Source organism: Zalophus californianus, chromosome 2 (genome assembly GCF_009762305.2).
Source record: "Zalophus californianus isolate mZalCal1 chromosome 2, mZalCal1.pri.v2, whole genome shotgun sequence".
Taxonomy (NCBI): Eukaryota; Metazoa; Chordata; class Mammalia; order Carnivora; family Otariidae; genus Zalophus; species Zalophus californianus.
Genome location: NC_045596.1, coordinates 122,302,712 through 122,327,610, shown reverse-complemented (window position 1 = coordinate 122,327,610; position 24,899 = coordinate 122,302,712). Strand labels below are relative to the sequence as shown.

The 24,899-nt window shown below is 39.0% G+C and overlaps 1 pseudogene; it reads right to left on the bottom strand.

Moving 5' to 3' along the window:
- LOC113925474 overlaps positions 1 to 23,708 on the bottom strand; it is a 31,801-nt pseudogene extending 8,093 nt beyond the window's left edge.
- Between the last annotated feature and the right edge of the window lie 1,191 nt (positions 23,709 to 24,899).

The following is a 24,899-nucleotide window of genomic DNA, read 5'->3' as shown; positions in this document are numbered from 1 at the left end:
CACTGGACCAAATGGACTTCACAGACATATTCAAAACATTCCATTCCAAAGCAACGGAATACACATTCTTCTCTAGTGCCCATGGAACATTCTCCAGAATTGATCACATCCTAGGTCACAAATCAGGTCTCAACCGGTACCAAAAGATTGGGATCATTCCCTGCATATTTTCAGACCACAATGCTTTGAAACTAGAACTCAATCACAAGAGGAAAGTCGGAAAGAACTCAAATACATGGAGGCTAAAGAGCATCCTACTAAAGAATGAATGGGTCAACTAGGAAATTAAAGAAGAATTAAAACCAATGAAAATGAAAACACAAGTGTTCAAAATCTTTGGGATACAGCAAAGGCAGTCCTGAGAGGAAAGTCTATAGCAATACAAGCCTTTCTCAAGAAACAAGAAAGGTCTCAAATACACAACCTAACCCTACACCTAAAGGAGCTGGAGAAAGAACAGCAAACAAAGCCTAAACCCAGCAGGAGAAGAGAAATAATAAAGATCAGAGCAGAAATCAATGAACTAGAAACCAAAAGAACAGTAGAACAGATCAACGAAACTAGGAGCTGGTTCTTTGAAAGAATTAACAAGATTGATAAACCCCTGGCCAGACTTATCCGAAAGAAAAGAGAAATGACCCAAATCAACAAAATCAGGAATGAAAGAGGAGAGATCACAACCAACACCAAAGAAATACAAACAATTATAAGAACATATTAGGAGCAACTCTATGCCAGCAAATTAGATAACCTGGAAGAAATGGGTGCATTCCTAGAGATGTATCAACTACCAAAATTGAACCAGGAAGAAATAGAAAACCTGAACAGACCTATAGCCACTCAGGAAATTGAAGCAGTCATCAAAAATCTCCCAACAAACAAAAGCCCAGGGCCAGATGGCTTCCCAGGGGAATTCTATCAGGCATTCAAAGAAGAATGAATACCTATTCTCCTGAAACTGTTCCAAAAAATAGAAATTGAAGGGAAACTTCCAAATTCATTTTATGAGGCCAGCATTACCTTGACCCCAAAGCCAGACAAAGACCCCATCAAAAAGGAGAATTACAGACCAATATCCTTGATGAACATGGATGCAAAAATTCTCACCAAAATACTAGCCAATAGGATCCAACAGTACATTAAAAGGATTATTCACCACGACCAAGTGGGATTTATCCCCGGGCTGCAAGGATGGTTCAACATCCGCAAATCAATCAACGTGATACAATACATTAACAAAAGAAAGAACAAGAATCATAGGATCCTCTCGATAGATGCAGAAAAAGCATTTGACAAAGTACAGCATCCTTTCTTGATCAAAACTCTTCAGAGTATAGGGATAGAGGGTACATACCTCAATATCATAAAAGCCATCTATGAAAAACCTACAGCAAATATCATTCTCAATGGGGAAAAGCTGAGAGCTTTTCCCCTAAGGTCAGGAACGCGGCAGGGATGTCCACTCTCGCCACTGCTATTCAACAGAAAGTCCTAGCCACAGCAATCAGACAACAAAAAGAAATCAAAGGCATCCAAATCGGCAAAGAGGAAGTCAAACTCTCACTCTTTGCAGATGATATGATACTGTATGTGGAAAACCCAAAAGACTCCACCCCAAAACTGCTAGAACTCATACAGGAATTCAGTAAGGTGGCAGGATATAAAATCAATGCACAGAAATCAGTGGCATTCCTATACACCAACAACAAGACAGAAGAGAGACAAATCAAGGAGTCGATCCCATTTACATTTGCACCCAAAACCATAAGATACCTAGGAATAAATTTAACCAAAGAGGCAAAGGATCTGTACTCAGAAAACTATAAAATACTCAGGAGAGAAATTGAAGAAGACACAAAGAATTGGAAAAACGTTCCATGCTCCTGGATTGGGAGAACCAACATTGTGAAGATGTCAATGCTACCTAGAGCAATCTACACATTCAATGCAATCCCCATCAAAATACCATCCACTTTTTTCAAAGAAATGGAACAAATCATCCTAAAATTTGTATGGAGCCAGAAGAGACCCCAAATAGCCAGAGGAATATTGAAAAAGAAAAGCAAAGCTGGAGGCATCACAATTCCGGACTTCCAGCTCTATTACAAAGCTGTCATCATCAAGACAGTATGGTACTGGCACAAAAACGGACACATAGATCAATGGAACAGAATCGAGAGCCCAGAAATGGACCCTCAACTCTCTGGTCAACTCATCTTTGACAAAGCAGGAAAGAATGTCCAATGGCAAAAAGACAGTCTCTTCAACAAATGGTGTTGGGAAAATTGGACAGCCACATGCAGAAGAATGAAACTGGAGCATTTCCTTACACCACACACAAAAATAGACTCCAAATGGTTGAAAGACCTAAACGTGAGAAAGGAGTCCATCAGAATCCTAAAGGAGAACACAGGTAGCAACCTCTTCGACCTCAGCCGCAGCAGCTTCTTCCTAGAAACATCGCCAAAGGCAAGGGAAGCAAGGGCAAAAATGAACTATTGGGATTTCATCAAGATAAAAAGCCTTTGCACAGCAAAAGAAACAGTCCACAAAACCAAAAGACAACCGACAGAATGGGAGAAAATATTTGCAAATGACATATCAGATAAAGGGCTAGTATCCAAAATCTATAAAGAACTTATCAAACTCAACACCCAAAGAACAAATAATCCAATCACGAAATGGGCAGAAGATATGAACAGACATTTTTCCAAAGAAGACAGCCAAATGGCCAACAAACACATGAAAAAGTGCTCCACATCGCTCATCATCAGGGAAATCCAAATCAAAACCTCAATGAGATACCACCTCACACCAGTCAGAATGGCTAAAATTAACAAGTCAGGAAACGACAGATGTTGGCAGGGATGCGGAGAAAGGGGAACCCTCCTACACTGTTGGTGGGAATGCAAGCTGGTGCAGCCACTCTGGAAAACAGTATGGAGGTTCCTCAAACAGTTGAAAATAGAGCTATCCTATGATCCAGCAATTGCACTACTGGGTATTTACCACAAAGATACAAATGTAGGGATCCGAAGGGGTACATGCTCCCCAATGTTTATAGCAGCAATGTCCACAATAGCCAAACTGTGGAAAGAGCCAACATGTCCATCGACAGATGAATGGATAAAGAAGATGTGGTATATATACACGATGGAATATTATGCAGCCATCAAAAGGAATGAGATCTTGCCATTTGCAATGACGTGGATGGAACTGGAGGGTGTTATGCTGAGTGAAATAAGTCAATCACAGAAAGACATGTACCATATGACCTCACTGATATGAGGAATTCTTAATCTCAGGAAACAAACTGAGGGTTGCTGGAGTGGTGGGGGGTGGGAGGGATGGGGTGGCTGGGTGATAGACATTGGGGAGGGTATGTGCTATGGTGAGCGCTGTGAATTGTGCAAGACTGTTGAATCACAGATCTGTACTTCTGAAACAAATAATGCAACATATGTTAAGAAAAAAGAAAAAGAAGAAGATAGCAGGAGGGGAAGAATGAAGGGGAGTAAATCAGATGGGAAACGAACCATGAGAGACGATGGACTCTGAAAAACAAACTGAGGGTTCTAGAGAGGAGGAGGGTGGGGGGATGGGTTAGCCTGGTGATGGGTATTAAAGAGGGCACATTCTGCGTTGAGCACTGGGTGTTTTGCACAAACAATGAATCATGGAACACTACATCAAAAACAAATGATGTATTGTATGGTGATTAACATAACAATAAAAATTAAAAAAAAATAAAATAAATAAAAGACAGGGGCCACAAGAGAACTTTTTGAGGTGACAGAAATATTCTATATCTTGATTGGCTATGTGTTACATAAGGTTATACACTTTTTAAAACTCGCCGAATTGTACATCTAAATCTGTTTTCCTGTACATATACGTCAAAAAACAAAAACCACAGCAGAATTTTCAAATAAATTACAACCTAGTTTTAAAATTTGTATGGAAAAGCAAAACTTAAAATAACCAAGACACCATTGAAGAAGGAGGAGAAAAGTGAGGAAAACACTTTTTTGCAAATAAAAATCAAGACTTATTATAAACCTATTGTAATTTTTAAAATGTGGCATCTGTGAAGGGATAAATTGACCTATGGAATAGAACACAGAGGCTCCAAACAGAATCTCAAACAAATGGAACTTTGGTTTATGTTGGAGATAGCACTGAAAATCACTAAAACTATATGTGATGAATGGTACTGGAAAAATTGGTTATTCAAACTAATATAAAATATACACATAAAAAATTAATTCTAAATTGATTGGAGATTTAAATGTGATGGGCAAAACTTCACAATTTTTAGAAAAAAATGGCAAAATATTTTTATGACCTCATGTAGGAAAGAACTTTTCCAAAAAAAAGATACTGATAAATTTGATAAATTAAATTTTAAATTTCTGTCTATCAAAAGACACCAAAAGCAGAGTGGAGAAAATTTTACAAAAAGGAATAATAAAACAAGAATAAACTAAGTTTATGAAGAACTTTTACAAAACTGTAAGAAAAAAGATAGGGGCGCCTGGGTGGCTCGGTCATTAAGCATCTGCCTTCGGCTCAGATCATGATCCCAGGGTCCTGGGATCGAGCCCCGCATCCAGCTCCCTGCTCCACGGGAAGTCTGCTTCTCCCTCTCCCACTCCCCCTGCTTGTGTTCCCTCTCTCGCTGTGTCTCTCTCTGTCGAATAAATAAAATCTTTAAAAAAAAAAAAGCTAAAGGATAAACACCCCTCCCAAATGGGCAGAAGTTCAAAAAGCATGTCACAGAGAAGAAAAAAATAAAACAAAGAGCAACAAATAAAAACACAGAGGAAAATGTCAGCCTTATTAGCAGCTATATGAGCTCTTCCTTTTTTTTTTTTTTATGTACTATGTGCTGCAGGAGTAACGCTTAGAGCATTAGACATAGAGGTTGTGCGAAATTATGGGTAATGCAAAATAAACAAATGTTAAAATCGACGTTCAGCTAAAACTAAGACCCTAACCTGAGTTCACCACCATAAATGAACTTTTCAGATGTCAGAATCTTGGAATTTTACCTAAAAGTAGTTTTTACTATAATTTTATCATTAAAACCAGTAGTAATTCTTAAAAAATTGACACAGTAAAAGAAGAACATTTTATCAGTACTTTCAACTGATAGATTCTCCTGTGCTCACCATGCAACTCGTGTGTGATATGAAATACATGCATCCTTGCAACTGAGGTTGGTAGAGGAACATGATATTTTAGGAGTTTCTCATTTTTCCTTAACACTGTCTTCCTTTATTCTGTATATTCTTTGTTATGCCTCGATCAAAGATGATTTATCACAGGTGTTGTACATGATTTAGATCGTTTTCCCACCTTGTGAAATTTTAACAAAGCAAATAACATTTTGCTTTTTATCCATTCCTCAAGCTGTGAAGAAATTCCAAAGTGAACTTTTTCCTGAAAGACTCATGTCTTAATGGAATTAAGCCACCAAAACAAAAACCAAAACAAAAAACAACCAACAATAAACAAAAAAAACCCCCACAAACTATAAAATAAAAATAATTTGAGGGACACCTGGGTGGCTCAGTCAGTTAAGCTTCTAACTCTTGGTTTCTGCTGCTCAGGTCATTATCTCAGGGTTGTGAGATGGAGCCCCGCATCAGGCTCTGCTTAGAATTCTTTCTCTCCCTCTGCCCCTCCCTCTGTCTTAAAAATAAATAAATAAATAGACTTGTTTTTTAAAATATATATTATAATAATTTGAAATTTTTTTAAATTATATTTGAATACTGATACAACTCCAAAGACTAATTCTAATCTTCATAATATGATTTCTATTATTCTTTCTTTATTTTAATATTTTTAAAGACTTTATTTATTTTAGAGAGAGAGAGCATGAGGAAGGAGGGGCAGAGGGAGGAGTGGAAGAAACAGGCTCCCTGCTGAGCAGGGAGCCCAAAGGAAGGCAGACGTTTAACTGACTGAGCCACCCAGGTACCCCTCTATTATTCTTTCTTATGTTATTTAAATTTTATAAATATTTACTGACTCTAAGAGGATATAATATTCTTCCTAACATCATCTAGTTAATATATGCTCCCTTAATATTAATCTTTACTTTAAATCTACTTCCTTATAAATTTATTATTTAAAATCTGATTATTTTTGTATGTAAAGTTAGCAATTTGCACAATCATCATTAAATATTGCCCTATTTTATTCTTGCAATAACATTTACATTTGTATTTCAATGGGTTGATAGACCATCAACATCTTAAATCTGTAGACACATTTTTCATTCCAAACCACATGTAGAATGTATATCTACATTTGAAAGAGAATATTTAGATAGTAGCAATAAATCTGAATTATATGCTTTGTTCCTGTTGTTGGCATTGCTATGCAGATTCAATGTGATAAGAACCTATAGGACCACATTGCTGATTCTGCAAACATATAGAATGACAACTGAAGTAGGCATTTGGCCTCTAAAGACAAAAATTTTGGCCAATACTTAGGCTAACACCAAACCATGGGTGCATCTCTGAAAGGAAGTATGAAAAACATCTATTTCCTAGATAGCAACTTATCCCAAATCCACACAAATATATACACAAACTCTTTATCTTCAAACTTTAAGTTTGCCCAGATACAAAAAACCACAGAGAATGGACATAAAGATGCTCAATGGATCGTGCTATCATTTGTCTTGTTCTCATTCATAACCATGATTTATTCTCATCTATACCCCACTGCCACTTATAAAACTACACAGAAGCCCTAGTCAACCACACACAGTCATATCTCATTCCCAACATACACCCCCCACATGGTCATAGCAATGCCTCAGAATGGTCTTGGACTTTACTTAAAAAAATAAAAAATCTTTAAAGAAAAAAACAGGTTAAAAAAAAAACCCAAATGTCAATTTCACAAAGGAGGTGTGCCTGGCTGGCTCAGTCAGTGGAACATGATGCGACTCTTTAATCTCAGCATTGTGTGTTTGAGCCCCACATTGGGTGTAGAGATTACTTAAAAATAAAGTCTTTAAAAAAAAAAAGCAAAAAACAGGGGCACCTGGGTGGCTCAGTCAGTTAAGTGTCTGCCTTCAGCTCAGGTCATAATCTCGGGGTCCTGGGATGGAGCCCAGCACCAGGTTCTCTGCTCAGCAGGGAGTCTCCTTCTCCCTCTCCCTCTGTGCTCTCTCTCTCTCACTCTTGTGCCCTCTCAAATAAATAAATAAAATCCTAAAAGAAAAAAAAGGAATGGACTTGGACAAAGTGGGCTTCGTTGTGAATTATGAATAAAAGAATAAAAACAAGGTTATTTAAGGCACAAAAAGCATTGATATGAACAAGAATCATCTAGCTAGAAACAAAATGGAGGAGAGGACTGAACAATGTTCATGATAGTTTAGCTCAGCTGATGCGTTATTCTAAAGCAAACAAACTCCCACTTATGGCAATGGAAACCTGATTGATTCAGAATAGATCGTGCACATAATAAAACAAACCTAATGAATAATTGGCCTTGATGCTTCAGACCTCACTCTTTCAAATTGTCCAATACTAATAGGGTATCAAGAATATGGCTCTCAAACATTTTGGTTTCAGGGGGCTTCAGACTCTAAAAAAGTTATTGGGTTATATATATTGATACCACATTCAAAATTGAAGCAAAATTTTTAAATATGTATTCCTTTTAAAGTAACATAAAAATTCCATTACATGTTAATACAAATGGCATGTTTTTATGAAAATAACTGTGTTTTCCAAAGAAAAAATTAGTGGGAAGTGTTTTATATTTTGTAAATATCTTTAATAGAACTTAATAATAGGCTTAATAGATCACGGCTGGATTCTCATAACTGCTTCTGAATTCAATCTGTTAGCAATATATTGTTTGGAAGTATATGAAGAAAATCCAACCCCACACAGATAGTCACTTGGAAAAAGATGGAGTGTTTAACAGTCTTCAGATAACAGTGGCTATTCTTCTTTGATACTATATCAAAATTTGACAAATGATAATTTTTTTAAAGTTGGAGGACTGACACTACATGACTTTAAGACTTACTATAAAGCTACAATAATCAAGACAGTGTGGTTTTGGGGAAAAAAGAAAAATAGAACAATAGAATAGAATAGAAAACCCAGAAATAGACTCACATAACATAGTTAAATGATCTCTGACAAAGGAGCAAAGACAATAAAATGGAGCAAAAATAGTCTTCCAACAAATAGTGCTGAACATCCACAAGCAAAAAGATTAATCTGGTCTCAGACCTCAAACCCTTCTCAAAAATTGACTCAGAATGGATGACAGACCTAATATAAAATGCAAAACTATAAAATTCCTAGAACATAACATAGGAGAAAACCTATATGATCTTGGATATGGTGATAACTTTTTAGATACAACACCAAGGCATGATCCATGAAAGAAAGAATTGATAAGTGGGACTTCATTAAAATAAAAAACTTCTGCTCTGCAAAAGAGAATGTCAAGAGAATAAGAAGTCAGACTGGGAGAAAATATTTGCAAAAGACACTTCTGTTAAGGGACTGTTAGGCAAAATATACAGAGAATTCTTAAAACTCAGTAAGAAAACAAACAACCCAATTAAATAATGCACCAAAGACCTGAACAGACGCCTCACCAGAAAAGATATACAGATGGTAAAATAGCATACAAAAAGATGCTTTACAGTGTGTGCCATCAGGGAACTGCCAATTAAAACGAGACACCACTGCACACCTATTAGAATCCAAAATACTGACGACACCAAATGCTGCCAAGTGTGTCCAGCTACTCTCATACACTGATGGTGGGAATGTACAGCCATTTTGGAAGACAGCTTGGCAGTTTCTAAAAAACTAAACATACTCTTACCCTACAATCTGGCAATCATGATCCTTGGTATTTACCCCAAGGTGTTAAAAACTTGTGTCTTCACAAAAATCTGTACATAGGTGTTTATATCAGCAAAACTTGGGAAAAAGTAGGATGTCAAATTTAAAAAATTCATTTGGTAGCTTGAAAATAATTTAAGCAGTTTGCTCTTTTAAAGTAAGTACTGAATATTCTTCATGGATGGAATGCTTTAGTAGAACAAGGACAGAAAATTTACCTTGGGATCCAGGAATTTGTAAGCATTCCTAAAGTTGCTCAAAGTGCTTATGGTGAGATACTATTTAAATTATTCTCCATTAAATTAGTACATCCAGACAATGGAATATTATTCATCACTAAAATGAATTATCAAGCTATGAAAAGACATGGAGGAACCTTAAATGCATATTACCATGTGAAAGAAGCCAATCTGAAAAGGCTACATACTATATGATTTCAACTATATGGTATTCTGGAAGAGGCAAAACTATGGAGACAGTAAATAGATCAGGGCTTGGGGGTAGGGGAAAGGATGACTAGGCAGAGCACAGAGAATTTTTAGGGCAGTGAAAATACTCTATACAATACTGTAAGGGGGATGTGTGTCATTATACATTTGTCCAGACTCAGAGAAGGTACAATGCCAAGGGTGAATCCTAATGTAAACTATTGAATTTGGCTGATTGTGAATCAATGTAGGCTCATCAGTTGTAACAAATGTCCCATTCTGGTGAGGGATGTTGGTCATGGGGGAGGCTACACGTGGGTGGGGCCAGGGGTACATGGGAATTCTCTGTACCTTCCTCTCAATTTTATTATAAATCTAAAACTGTTCTAAAAAAACTCTTAAATTTTTTTATTTAATTTAATAAAAAAAACAGTAGAGGGATACACAAAAATCTAATAAAAGTAGGTTAGGGTAACAGGGAAAATAGAAACATAAGGCAAAGCTAGACTTCAAAATGTATACTTTTTTTTAAGATTTTGTTTGTTTATTTGAGAAAGAGAGAGGTGAGAGAGAGAGCACAAGCAGGGGGAGCTGCAGGGAGAGGGAGAAACAGGCTCCCCGCGGAGCAGGGAGCCCGATGCAGGGCTCAATTCCCAGGACTCTGGGATCATGACCCGAGTCAAAGGCAGATGCTTAACCAACTGAGACACCCAGGCGCCCCCAAAATAGATACTTTAGTAGATTTTTAAAATTTTATATCACAAAAATTAATTCATTTAATTTCCCTGAAACCAATTTTACTACTTCAGATCTAATTAATGAATAAAACTTACACAATGTGTCCATCCATATATATCTTTGTGTTGAAAGATAAACAGAAATACCTCATTTTCATAGACTTCCCTAGAATCTTTTTATTGATAGCCTCGTCTTTACTGCTTAAACTCATTTGGATTCTCTTCCAATGCATGTCCATACATAAAGATGAAAAGTGTAAAACTATTTTATTAGAAATATCGATTTTAAATTTAAAACTGTTGAGAATAAATTGCTTGTTTAAGAAAAGCCAGAGGGGAAACAGTGAACTAGGGTGTTCTGTGTAAATAAGCACTGTTAGGGCATGCCATTCTCCTTACAATTTCTGTGAGAAGATACTGTGCAATCAAGTATAATTCATGTCTCTTAACCTCAGCTGCAGAAAATAAAGAAATCTGTGGCACAGTATTGTCATAGCCGATGTCTTCAACAACTTAAATTCATGGCACATACATAATTCCTGCATGTTCATTGTTCTTCCCTCTCATCCGCTAAATCTACTGGCAAATAAACATTTTGTCCAAGTCAGATCACAAAACGCTTCCAGAAAATGTCTGCAACATATTCTAAGCAACACAAAGGGAACTTTTAGTCAGGGGCAACCAGCAACGATCCAGCCTGTCAATATTCTTTAATAAACACTGTTCTAGCCCAAAAAAGCTGGTTAATCAGTGGACAGGAATGATCCTCCCATCCAGTGTTCAAAGGAATCCTTATCAGGGGATGATCGGAGTTCTTCCTAGCGTACCCTTCAGTGCACCCAAGTATACCCTTTCTTCAAAAGACTTTCTAGGACTCCATGCACCGTGGGGAGGAGATTGCTGAAGAAGGACAGCCTCCTTTAAAAGAAAAATAAGTCGGGGCGCCTGGGTGGCTCAGTCAGATAAGCGACCAACTCTTGCATTCAACTCTTGATTTCAGCTCAGGTCGTAGTCTGGGAGTTGCGAGATAGAGCCTCAAGCCTGGCATTGGGCTCTATGCTCATCGGGGAGTCTGCTAATCTCTCTCTTCCCCTCTCTCTCTGCCCCTCCTCCCATGTGCTCATGCTCTCTCTCTTTCTCTCTCCCTAAAATAAATAAATAAATCTTTTTTAAAAAATGAAAAATAAGCCATGCTGTACAGGATTTTAAGTGTAAGAGTGGTAATTCTCATGCTGGTGAATGCCATTAATCTGGAAGTTTTCAGCAACTATAAATAGGTCAATTTCCTTATTAGGTATGCCACATAAATACATATTACCAATAACAAGGAACCATTATCTCAAAACATTTTTTTTCATTTTAAACATGTAAAAAATTTCTGTGTACCACATTATCTTTTTTAAATAAAGAATGAAACAAAAATAATTCCGCTCTAAATCTATGGAAACTCATGGAGCTGTCATAAAGTTCCACGGAGCAAGGATTGAGGGGTGTAAGGTTGTTTGTTCCCATATACCAGATGGCCACTGATGGCTGTGCTTTTATAGTTTTTCTGTCCACTTTTTGCATTTCCTCCTTTCCCTGCTACTTGCTATTATTTCAGCTTACTACCAATATGTGCTGCTTTTCTTTTCTTTTTTCTTTTCTTTTCTTTTCTTTTCCTTTCTTTTCCTTTCTTTTCTCTTTTTGAGAGGGAGAGACAGGCTGGCCAAGGGGGGGGGGGTTGGTGGTGGCATAGGAAAGGGCAGAGGGAGAGGGAGACAGAATCTTAAACAACATGGAATCCCACGCAGAGCTCTATCTCACAACCCTGAGATCACGACCTGAGCCAAAATCAAGAGTCAGACACTTAACCGAATGAGCCACCCAGCCACCCCCATGGCTGCTTATTTTCAAACACTGAGTAAGGACTAAATGGTAGCCCTCAACCTCTTACAGAACCAAATGCTTGTGCTCTGGGTAGGTCCTTGGCGTTCAGAAGTCTTTATCAATTACTGCCAGGTTTAAGATGAAATATGTTGTAGTGGAACTCTGGCTTCTAGAAGAGAGGCAGAGTCATTCAATATAATTTCAATCCTTTACAGCAACTGTTTCAAGTTCTAATCTGCCTCTTGTCACAAACACTAACTATATTTAAGCCAAAACCCTATGGTACCATCTTCTCAAGTTGTCACTGTTTTCAAAGTGGTGAACTCAGTCAGTTTCCCCAAGGGCATCCCTCAGAACAAGGATCTGCACGGGTGATGTAGTGAGCAGTACTACCCTTAGAACCAGCTAGGGGGCCCCCTACCCAACCTGCTCCCCACCACCCTTGATGCTCTGGGTTTCCTCACTGCCAGGGGAGTAGACTTTGGATGAAAGCACTGTGGTGTTCACAAACATGCAAGCAAAACTTCTTTTGGATCTGGAAGAGGCCCAGGAGCGGAGAGCCAGGAGTCTGCTCTCCCTTCACCATCACCACACACCAAGGAATCCAAAAATTTCTAAATGAAAGCTTGGTCTTTCAGGTCATTTGGCTGATGTATCAGTCAAAGTAAGAACATGGGACACATTTGAACAATGTGTTAGCTTAATGTATAGCTTTTAAATACATAGGTATATACTCTATGGGTTCTCATTTGTACTCATGTTCCAGCAGAGCAAATGACTTATATAAGTAATACAAATTCTGTGAAAACAAAGAAACTGCTTATCTTGTTTACTGCTATATTTCCAAAACCAAACACATAGCCAATGAAATGTTAAATGAAAAGGGTGTCTCATGGTTTAAAAATGTTCGGCCTTTTGCAGTTCCCTTTGGACAATTAGCAAATTAGCACTTTAAAGTCTTTGAGAATCCAGCTATTTTAACCAAGTCCCTCTTGTACTCTAGAGACTGTCTCATATCTACTTTATGGTGGAAAACTTTTAGGAATTGCTCAAATCAATGGCGCATATCAATCAGCCCTCTTTGGGAGCATCTCAAAATACCTTGGAATGGATATACTGTACCCTCAATTATGGTCCTAGATACAACCCAAACATTAGAAAAAACTAAGAAATATATTGGATGCCCTTGAAGGAAATAAATATAAGATTTTCTTTTTCATGAACAAATCAAGAGTTCAATAATAGCAAAACATTAATCTTTTCTTGGAATTTTTCTACCTAAGAATTAAAGCGGATGGAGAAAAAAAAGTTACAAACCTATCATATTAAATTTAAGGTGAAGAATAAATGTCCCATGAACTTTTAATACTCATTCAACACCTCATTTATCAATTTAAAATGTATTTACTCCTGTTGTCACTAATCTTGATTCAAATGCTAGCCAACTTAGGATTTTTAGTTTAAACATGGATGTGCATTGTAATTAATACTGATGCTAATTATGATTAACACTTGGTATCAGTGCAAGCTAGAGTAGGAAATTTATACTATGGATTTTTAATTTAAACTGAAACCATAGAGGGGCGCCTGGCTGGCTCAGTCATTAGAGCGTGCAACTCTTGATCTCAGGGTTGTGAGTTAGTTGCCTGTAGAGATTAGTTAACAATGAAAAATCTTTTCAAAAATAAATAAATAAACTGAAACTATAGGGAAAAGTGGGAATGTATATTACAACTCTTTCAGAAACAAGTCACAGAAATCCTCTTCAAACTAACTTAACCACATAAAAGGATTTATTGGCTCGTGTAACTGGAAAGGACATGGATGCCTTTGATGCCAGGAATAAATGAATTAGAGAACTCAGTTGTCTCCTCTCTCCTCTGTTCTCCTACTTCTTTCCCCTTTCCCTTCTCTCCTTTCCTCACTCCTCTTCCTCTCACCCGCCTTTCATCTCCCTTCACACCCCCACCCAACCCACAGGGTCTCATCTCAACTTCCCTTTGTATTGCCCTTCTCTGCAATCACAGAATTTCTGCCCTATGTCAGGAATCCTGGTAGCAGAAATCTCCAAATCATATCACCAGAGGACAGAATACTTCTACCTTCACTATATAAAAACTCAAGGAAAGAAGTCTAATTGGCCTAATTTGAGTTACATGTCCTGACTAGATCCATTGTTAAGAGCTGGGAAGCTACGTTGCTGCTGTTCCCACAATCACATCATTGGGTGAGGCGAATCAAAACAAAGCAGATACTCTTACTGCAAGAGGAATCAAGGGATACTTGATGTACAGAACTTCAGATGTCCAAAGTGTAAACTGCTAAATTACTTTGTCAAGTAATTTAACAACATACATCAAGACTCTGTAAATTCATAAATCCTATCCATGCTAAGGAAAGAATCCAAGCCCAAAGGTCATATGTATCAAGAAGTATCCTAGAACATCATCTACATCCCAAATGTTACTCTCGGTGTTCTATGTGCCCCACAAAAGGAAAACAAATAGGTAAATTATAACTTCACGATAGAGTATGATGTTGCCATAACAAGGAACATTGCCTGCTGCCTGGAGCCTGCCTGCTACCAGGATTCTTGACCTAAGTGAAAAAGCAAAATACAAATCTATATATACAATTCTGGAAAAATAAGTAGGTAGAAAAGATAGAAGAAGAAACAAACAACTCCAAAATGTTAATAGACTTTGGGTAGTGAGGCAATGAGTGGTCTTTTATCCTTTATATATTATCATTATATGATATTTTAAGTGTTTCATTATTACCATATTTTCTATCACAAACATATAATTTTAATGATGAGAAATCGTTAACTTCAAGTTTTAACAAATGATAAAATTCAAGCATTTAAATATAAGATGGGTATTCTTTGAACTTCTCATCTTCCCGAATTTACAAAATGTTTCTCAAAATCAGTCATTACTTCAAAATATTACGGCATACTATAGATATCCAATATCCTTTACCTACTCCAGGTAAGTGAACAAACTGGAGAGGAACATATGGAATGAGGTACGTGCTAGTCAGTCATGAGAGGAAGGAATATTCGCTTCCTTAATTTTCTAAAATCTGTACGAATCAGAGACAAAACATCATTACACAGCATGCAGAACACACCGGCTCTTTCTTTAAGGGTGAATTTAAATTGTCTAGAATGAAATAGAAGCAACTCTTTCTACAATTAAAGCAAGGTCTAGCAGCTGTCTCCCCAACCCTACCCCATAGTTCAGACCTTCCTATCCCTTGACCCTGGGCTGTGTATAGCAACTTCACTTACCCCACTCCCAAACCACACATATCCCTCTTCTTGCCCAACCTCAACAGAACCCATTTGCACTGGGATTCACATCACTCTTCAAGTTTCTACTCAGGAGGATGAGGTAGGTCATTAAGAATCATCTCCTACCCATGAGGTCAATAGAGCCAGAACCCTGTCTGAGAAGGGCAACAGGGAAGTTGACAGCTTCAGAGACAGAGGTCCAGGCAACAGCTGCCCCATCCTAGTGACACTGAAAGACAATAGGCTAGTTCCTTGTCATGGTCTCTCCGGGTGCAGCCTCACAGTCAACGAAATGAAAAACTGCTTTGAAACTAAGTCTGATGGAGGTGCAACTATAGTGGCTAATACTTGTAATAAGTTCTTTGCTTTTATGTTACTCTTATTTCTTGGAAGGTCATCATCCAGTGAAAAGGCACATAATGTAAGTTCCTTCTACCTGAAGCCGAGCACCAGTTACATTGCTAGCTTGCTATGTGACCTCAGCTAAGTCTTCCTATAATACGGGAAGTTTGGACTAAATTGTTCCTCAAACTTATTTTGGCTATAACATTTTAGTATTCTATGGAAGCCTTTTTACAAAGCCTTAGCTACTGTGCTTCAAAACATAGGGCACAATAAATCCAAGATTTTCTGTTATTGCTTGCTAACTCTCTTTCCCTTGGGTCCTTCTCACAGGATGAATATAAAACTCTTCAGTTTACCAGTATGCTTATTACGTATACTAAACCTTTAAGCTAAACTATAAAATCAAAATGCTAGTATTAAAAGCAAAAAAAAAAAAATCACTCATTTAACATTTTCATGGCAAATTTTTAGCTATTAAAATTTAGCTATCTGATAAAAATTTAAATAACCACTGTAATGTAGAATCAGTTTTAAGTAAAATCTATGCTAAGGAAAAAAGAATGAGTTTTGAGGGGGAGATTGAATAAGAGGAACAGAATGTACGGGGAGGGACGCTAAAGAAGGAAGAAGTGAAGGAAGGGAAGAAGGAAGCTGTTTACCTTTAGATATTATGGGAACAGACATTTTAAATCCAAATTACTGAAGTGCAGTTTAAAGTCTATCATTTGTATTTGAAAAATAACACCTGGTAAGTCAACTCTTGTCATTTTTATATCTATACGTAAGGTCTACTAAATCCCCCAGACAATAAACGAAGATCAGAGTCTCTTGAGTACACACACTGGTGCTCCTCAGCTCTGTCCCCAAACTCCCAGCAGAAGTCACAAGCAGCTGCCTTGGCCACCAACCATGTCCTTGACTCCTCCAACTTGGTTACCTACACCACTGGCTGGTCTGCATTTATCAAAGAGTCTGAGACTCCAGGGACCGATTCTGCTCTGCAGATCATGCTTGATGCTGTACTAGGCGATAGATCACTTCTTCTCTTTCCTACAGTGGATAACAATTTGCTTTCACATGAGATTAACCAGCTTTAGAGTGTCCTCTCTCAGGACTTCTTATGTGATAACAGTAAACATTCTCATCATTAAAAATTTAGAAGCTGACTTCAGAGACAGTGACCACATAAGCGTATGATGATGCAAAACTGTAATCCATAAGAATTAGGAGATTTAAAAGATTCAGAATGGGGGGCCTGGGTGGCTCAGTCGGTTAAGGTTCTGCCTTCGGCTCAGATCATGATCCCAGGGTCCTGGGATCAAGCCCCACATCGGGCTCCCTGCTTAGTGGGGAACCTGCTTCTCCCTCTTCCTCTGCTGCTCCCCCTGCTTGTGATCTCTCTCTCTCTCTCTCTGTCAAATAAATAAATAAAAATCTAAATAAATAAATAAATAAAAGGTTTAGAACATGCCCAGACTAAAAACCCCCAAGGGCAACAGTCCACAGGTATAAATAAATTAAATGTGTCCAGTTGTATCTCGGTTAACTACGTACAGATGTATATGCAGAACGTGTTCAAACATATTAATTTCATAACACAGACGCCTTCCACCCCGAGAAGTGTGGCAATGATGGCTGGAGTAGAAATCCCAATTCCTTGAGGTGCCCCACATCTCTCCATCTCCATACAAATTCTTGCAGACTCCTGGGTCTGCTGAGGAGCTCTTCAAAGCCTTGCTATACCTCTGTACTTGCATAGTTGAAGCTTAGGAAACGGTTTATTGCTTACATCAATATGTGTCTTAGTTTGGGCATTTGAGGTATAACTGAAGACTTGAGTCTCTACACATCCCTACGACAGGAAAGGGTGAGTTAATTAAAAGCTTAACTAATTCTCCTCACCTGACTTCCACACTGCATGTGCTTGTGGCCTGGCTCCTAGCCAAGTCCTGCAGCGCAACACACGACCAAAGCCAGCTCCCCAGCTGCTGGGAAATGTGGGGCCCAGATTATTATACAGTGGCCAGATTACTATATATTAAAAGCAAATAAGACTCTTAAATAGATAGCTGAGGCTTATTGACATGCTATCATTCTCTTAGCTTTATTACCACTATGAGCTTCTCATCTTGCAAAATGATCACTGTTCACATCCACAATCACTAAAGCATGGGGTGGCTGTTTCACTCCCAAATATATTTTCCCAAAGTATTAAACTGGCGCATATTGCAAATAATGTGAAACATCCTTGAAGCACTAGTGCAGAATATACAATCATATAGTTCCACAAAAAGGGCAGAAGAAGAAATTTTGCCCAGTTTGCAACCTACTAAAATTTCTCAAAAACTGTGTTGATTCTAAAAATAAAAACATACCATCTTTGTAAAATAAGGAAAGGAAAAATTTTCCTCTTCTAGTTCTGATATTGCTTTCTAGAAACCAAAAGAGTATCTATTCTCCATAAAGGGATAATGGATAGAGTACTGTTTTCATTGAGCTAAAAATTGTTTGCAGTAAACATGTGTAAACCTAAAATTCTCAAGCAAGCGCATCAAAAAGTACATTGACTGGAATGCAAATGCACAGAGTTCAGTGGCAAAATGGAATCTTCCCTTGAACTTCCACTACAGTTACCTCATTTCTCCACTTGACTTTAACAAATAATTATGGTTTTCCATAAGCCAAAAAAGGCTCCAAAGAAAAGAAATTCTTCATTCTGCCTGTGTCATTCAGAGTGCACCTTGCAGGGGGAAGGGAGGAGTGTGTTAGTATAAACCATTGTCTCACAAAATATAAATTGTCGCTCCAATTTCTCTATCATCATCACCCTCTGTCCTTAACTCTGTGTCCCAGCTCTCAGCATTTGCTCATCGTATTCTTCAGGGGTCTCTCTCCCCCAGAGTCTCAGTTTTTCAGGGGTAAATCATGTCTTTTATTCTCAACATCTTTCAAAATACCTGCAACTCAAGAAAAGTTTGTTAAACTAACGATTTAAGTGTTCCATTTACAGATTAATATAGTAATTCCAGGACTCCTGGTGTAAAAAAAAAAAAAAGGCATGGGATCGTGGGGAAACAAGGTCTCATATCTCATTCGAACCATGAATACAGCAGCAGAGTCCCCTAATATTGCAGTTACCTACAGAATAGCTCTCTGCCTCAGATTCCTATATAAAGCCCACAAAGTACAAAGGAAACTAGAGTATTTTGAATACCTTTCATTTTCTACATGCTGAACTCCAGCTCTACCTGGAACATCAAAAACTGGTTTCTCATTCCCGGTGACCCACCCCTAGGTCCTAGCCATCCAGCTTCTTTCTGATACCTGGTCCTGTGAGAAGTCTGTGTGACTACCTGCCCAGTTCTATTTGGCTGCTACGTAAATCTGAGTTTATACGACGGCAACCACTACGTACACCTTAGCGTGCGCCCCTGGAGCCAAAGCACTACCTATTTCACATTTCCCTAGGTACACTATCACCACTCAGGTAGAGAATGTGAAGTATTATATTTTCAATTTCCTCAAGAAATATAAACTTATACCTAAAATCCTAGTAAAAAAATAATCCATACATGTAATTAATTTAAAAAACCTGATAATTGAAACTAGAAATGATATTCTCAGCACAAGTTATCTCTTCCTAGTCTTTTCAAGATTATCCTTGACACATACGTGGGCACCTTCAAATAATCTGTACATCAATATTATTAACAAATAATCATCTGATGTGATAATGATTATTATTTTCTGAATTTTGTAGATAAAGTAACTGAGAAAAACAAAATTATTTTCTTCGGTTTTCAAAAAAAAAAACCATAAAATTTAACTTCAACACACCAAACCCTTATGTTATCATGGATCCTATTTACCTCCTTCCAAAATGGATTTGAAGTTACACAGCATAAAAGGAAAGAAAGAGAACTAGTATTTTCTGAGCACCTAAAATGTGCCAAGCACTGCGCTGGTAACTCAGATAATAATTAAAACAATGAGGAAAATAGTATTGATCCCATTTTACAGATGAGAATAGTAAGACACAGTGAGGTTACTTTTCTAAGATCACATAGCTAGGAGTATTACAATATAAATTTGTTTAGAATTTGCACCCAGGTCAAAGTCAAGGCATGCCATTTTTTCCTATGGTATGCTGACATAAGTATAATAAAACCAGAAAGCACATAATCAAATAAATAAATAATAAATAACAAAAAAACCATGTTATAAAAGCCTAGAGAACAAGAAGATAAATATTCTGTATATAGAAAAGAACCAATTGTATTTTTTTAGTTTTTATTTAAACTCCAGTTAACATACAGTGTAATGTTAGTTTCAGGTATAGAATTTAGTGATTCAACACTTCCATACATCACCTGGTGCTTATCAGGACTAAGTGCCCTCCTGAATCCCCATCACCTATTTTACCCATCCCCTCTCCCACCTCCCGTCTGGTGACCATCAGTGTGTTCTCTGTAGTTAAGAGTCTGTTTCTTGGTTTACCTGTCTTTTTTTCCCCATAATGGTTTGTTTTGTTTCTTCAATTCCACAAATGAGTGAAATCCTATGGTATTTTAACCCAAATCTTAGACCTGCACTATCGGCCAGGGCAAAGAGGGAAGTCACAGGCGTAGAGCCCTCATTTATCTAATAAAAAGAAGACTACTGGCTTATAAAGAAGGAGAAGCAGCCTATAAGTTCTGAGAGAGGTTTCTTACGTAGGTCACAAACTGAACCACACACAATAGAATCCATTTTCTCCATATCAGTTATTCAGAAATGTCATTCACGTAGGTTCTTCTTACATGAACCCATTTCTATAGCCAGGTGCAAGTAAGCCAAGATAGCCTGCTGCTAGCACAATTAGAAAAGAAAATAATAATGTGGGGCACCTGGATGGCTCAGTCAGTTAAGTGTCTGCCTTCAGCTCCGGTCATGATCCCAGGGTCCTGGGATCGAGCCCTGCATCAGGCTCCTTGCTCAACGGCGAGTCTGCTTCTCCTTCTGCCCACCCCCCCCCCACGCCCACCAATTGCTCGGACACACGTGTGTGTGCCCCCTCTCTTTCAAATAAATGGATAAACCTTAAAAAAAAAAATGAGACACCACAATGCAAAAGTTTATCTTTCTCAAATCATCAGGTCTGACTCTTCCCTTATCTCATGTTCATTAGCAAAATGTCTTTCTGATAACAAGAAAGGGCCTATTTCCTCTGCCAGAACGGCCAGTCATTCTTTAAGTCATTTAGCCTGTCAGTCCATCAGTCAGTCAGTCAGTCAACAAATATTGATTAAGTGTCCACCATGTGCCAAATTCTGTGCTAGGTACATGTGAGATCAACAGATGTGGCCCCATTTCAATGGAATTTATACTCTAGTAGAGGACACAAATCACATAGTCACACAAATATTTATACTTAAACCCCAATAAGTGTTAGGAAGGCATTACATAGTGCTATGGGAGCTAGTAACGGGGACATGATCTAGGCTAGGGGAACAGGTTAAGAAATACACCCCTTAGATTCCCCTAAAATAAAAGATTCCAGACGCCTGGGTGGCTCAGTTGGTTAAGCATCTGCCTTCCTTCGGCTCAGGTCATGATCCCAGGGTCCTGGGATTGAGCCCTTCATTGGGCTCCCTGTTCAGTGGGGAGCCTGCTTCTTCCTCTCCCTCTGCCACTCCCCCTGCTTGTGCTCTTTCTCTCTCTCTCTCTAATAAATAGATAAAATCTTTTTAAAAATTTTTAAAAATAAAAGAAATGATTCCTAAATGGTTTTCCTTTAAGTCAAGCATCTTGTTGTTTAAATAAACTTCTTGCTTTGAAAAAGAAGAAATGCATCCCTGAGAAGGTGGCATGTGAGCTGAGATGTGGCTTGCTTTTGCTAAGCACATAATCAGCCATCTCCATTTGTTGATTGGGTTCAGCACCACATTAGAAACCATGAAGTATACAAAGAAGCCTAACATATACATCTTTGAAGAAGTTTCAATTCAATTAGGCAGAAAAGACATGTACATATGAGAAATTCATGATACAAAAAAGCATGAGAGAAGCATCAAGTAAGTGGCACAAATAAATGGTGATGGGAAAAAGAACTATGAACATTAAGGACTGGCATAACCCAGAAAGAGTTCTCAGATAAGGTAGGACACAGCATAGGCTCTACAACAATGGTTTTCAAATGTTTTAGATTAAAACACACAATAAGAAATACATTCTATACCATGGCCCAATATAGGCATACAGACATAAATAAAACAAAAACTAAAGTTTCATGAAACAAAACTTGTTCTCACAATATGTGCTCCACATTGAATGTTTCTATTGTATTTCATTTTTTAAGTCTTTTCTTTATGTGAGTCATAACCCCCTAAATTGAGTTCATTACCCACTAATGAGTTACAACCTAACATTTGAAATTTCTGTAACAGAAGGGAGTTCTGCACACAGTAAATGTCCTTTACAGAGATAAAAGGAAACCAAGAAGTGATTCTCATCTCCTATAAAAGTGGCCCAAGCTGACATGACCTCCAATTCCTTCCCAGCACTCCTCCTGCTTCTCCTTATTTCCAGTCACATAGCTACCTTAGCAATGAGGAATCCATGCCCAGCAGGTGGCTACAACACATGATTACAATATAACCTTCTCTGAGGCACAATCTTCACCACTCTCCTCTACCACTACTGGGTGTACCAGCCTGACTCAGTCCACGTGTATGAAGCTTCCTCACATGAGTAAGTGAAGACTGCTATCAGAGATATGACTAGATCAAAATTCCGGGCAGACCCACATTTCAGCTCCTGAGGCTACACACAAGTAGAGGGAATTTATCCATTAATCCAGTACCTTTCTTCAGAGGCATTAGTTATAGGCCCAATTCAGTTTTCCAAGATCGGTCCTTTTATAACTGATCAGACCTCCAATTACTAGAGAGAGAAACAGACATATCATCCAGAGGAAGCTGTCAATTTTCCATGAATTCTATGGTGACCCCTCATCAATACCCAGCAATGCTGATAAACTTTTCATCTAGGAAAGACATCAAATTCTTTAGCCAGGCCTACCTGAAATACTCTTATTAAGTATAGACCTAACAAAAGCCTCAAACATCTGACCTATGAGCCTAAGAGGAATAGTGCTCATCATCACCAGTTTTACAAATACTCCACAGCCAATCCCGTGGTTTTTTTTTTAAGGAAGAGATAGGTGTTTAAAAATAAAATGTTAATACAAACCAAAATAATAATCAGTCTGAATCAGGTGGGGAACAGGCTAAGAAAGGCATCTATCACGTGTATCAATAAAAATTATGAAAATACATTTACTGAGTAGGTATTAAAAATTAAAACCAATATTGATAAATATGTATTTCTCAATTTGCCCCACTCATTTACAAGCGTCTTTTAAAAATCTTAAGGAGTGGCTCTCTTCCTCCACTGGTGGGCATAATTGATGTTAATAATCCAGGAAGTACTAGAGGAATTCATCCACTGAGTCCGCTCTCACTGCCTTTCATAAGCACCTGCTAATCCATCCCGGTAGCAGCTCACCTATCCCGGTACCAACATTACTGGGGAGATTAGAGCTCCCTCATCACCTAATCTGGCTCATTCTGGGATTTTCCATTTGTTTGATGCATGTGTGTTGTAATCTTAAGAGTACTGATACTAAAAAGAAGGCATTTGGTCCTCTAAAGCTAACATAGAAAGGTGGTGTGTGGTCACTCTTGTGCACTCTGAACCACATCCATTCCAAAAGGTAGCAGCCGAATTGTCATTCTCCTTAAAATAAACCCTCAAGCGTGAAAAGGCCCCAATTTTAGGACTATGGCTCCACAAGCAGGAATAAGGGGGGCTCTCTGGCAACCAGATCACGGAAGTTGTCTATGGGGTTTTCTAAAGGACCTGTTAAGAGATTTGATTCAGACCTGATTCTTCTTTCTCTAATGTCAAAGACAGTGGTTAGATAGGACTTACACTTTTACACTTGCATATAACGAACTGAAACCAGGCTGCTCAGTCTATTTAAATCGTTGGGAGGGAAATGAACTAGTTCACTGGGAAATTACTGTGGTTGCTCTCTTACACGCCCAGTGGTTGGTAGGTCAGGGTTGGGAAAGGCGCATTTGTCAAAGGGCATGGAGAGTTGTTTTTCTCGGGTCCTACGTGGGGTAACGTAATATGTACATCAGGAAAGGCTAGGTCCTGAGGGGTGGTCTTGGAGGGGAGTCAAAGGAAGGCCTGTGATGCACTCTCAGCGTGGGCTTCAAGACCCGGGCGCAGACCCGGCAGGCTGGGGCCGCTTCCCAGGTTTGGGGCCGCTGCCGCTCCGCTGGCCGAGGCGCCAAAGACGGGTCAGCTGGGCTTCCTGGGCCCAAGTGGGCGGTGAAGGCAGCTCCGGGGCCTCTTCGCCCTGGCTTGGGCGAAAAGGCGACAAAGGCCCGAAGGCAGCGGGGCTGATGCGAGGACGAAGCGGGGCCGCCCTTAGCCACCGCGCCCGTGATGCCCGGGAGGCTGTGGCCGGGCGCAGGCTGGAGGCACCGGCGCGGCTGCGGGGCTGGGGGCGGGAGGGGCCCCGGGGAAGGCCCTGGCGCCCGAGTGGCGCGGGACCTCGCGGCCCATCAGGGGTCGAGCCTGTAGCTTTCCGGGCTCCGGACGGCCCCCGCGCGGCTTCCGGGGACGGCAGCCACGCTGCGCCTCCCCAGTGCAATTTTGACCGGTGTGTCCCCGGTCGGCCGCCTAAGGCCAGGGCTAGGAGGGAGCAGGGGCCGAAAGAGAAAATGGGAATGGCGTGGGGGAGGGGATCCGGAGCGAGGGAGCGGTGTCATTTCCACCAACTGGGCTCTTTCCTGACCCAGCCGCTCATCTGTCACCGCTGTCTCATTCCTGTTATTTACATCTGTCTTTAGCATTCTAATTACTCGCTTTATTACTTTAGCCTGGAGGAATCCTGTAAAAAACAACGGAGATGAGGATCCTACCACACAATAAAACTGCCCAAAATCCCCACTGCACATTATACAGAGCACTTGAGAATATTTGTGCTGTTATATGACCTCAATATGTCCTTAGATTGATCTTATTATATCTTTCTTTCTCCCTTCTCTTTCTCCACGTGTGAGTAATAAACTCTTTTAAGGTGTGGACTGCAAGAAAAAGCTGTTCAACAAATGATGAAAATGAGATTATTCTCGAAGAGGGAGGTAAAGGGGAGAGAGGGGCTTACAGAAGACTTGAAGGTATTTGGACCAACCCCGCCCCCATCCAGTTCCTAAACTCTTGGTTTTATTTTTATTTAATCTGATAAAGTAGAGCCATCTTCACACAAGCT